Here is a 685-nt window from a genome sequence, read left to right on the forward strand (position 1 = left end):
AAAAGAACTCCCTTGCCATTGGTCAGTTTTTCGCGGGCAAGTTCACTACTGTAAATTGATTTACAGTAGTGAGGAAATACAGTAGTGACCGTATATTTTCCCATAATCCTTTGCGGTTTACAGTAAAATACTGTATACTAATTTTACAGTATCTTACTGTACATATTACAGTATAATACTGTTCAAATTACAAAAATCAGTTACAGTGTATAGGCTACCGTGTTTTTCAACTCTTTATTGATGTCTCTCTCTTTTTTTCAGACTCTGTGTTCTTTGTTGGATTGTCTGTTAACTCCTGAGAACATTCCGGCAGACACTCCACGGGAAATCTATGAGACATACTTTGTGTTCACATGTGTGTGGGCTTTTGGTGGAGCCACATCATGGTGGATCAGGTGTTTGTTTGGCTTTGGGGGGGGAATATCAGTTAATGTAAATATTTAATCTCAAAATTTAGTTTTGTACTAATGCGAAACACAATAACTACACCAAGACTGGAATTGAGAAAAATGAACGCTCAGACGCTCCCAACACAATACCATCCAGGAGGGTGGTGGAGCAGAGGCGGAACAGGGGGAGGGACGGTGGGCCAGGTCCATGTGGAAGTGGAGAGACCGGGAACTGAGGCAGAACCAGCGGAGCAGAGAGCCAGGGCGGAGCCGGCAGTACAGGTGGAGAAGAGAAC

This window comes from Sinocyclocheilus anshuiensis, unplaced genomic scaffold (assembly GCF_001515605.1).
Source record: "Sinocyclocheilus anshuiensis isolate Anshui unplaced genomic scaffold, SAMN03320099.WGS_v1.1 scaffold1544, whole genome shotgun sequence".
NCBI lineage: Eukaryota > Metazoa > Chordata > Actinopteri > Cypriniformes > Cyprinidae > Sinocyclocheilus > Sinocyclocheilus anshuiensis.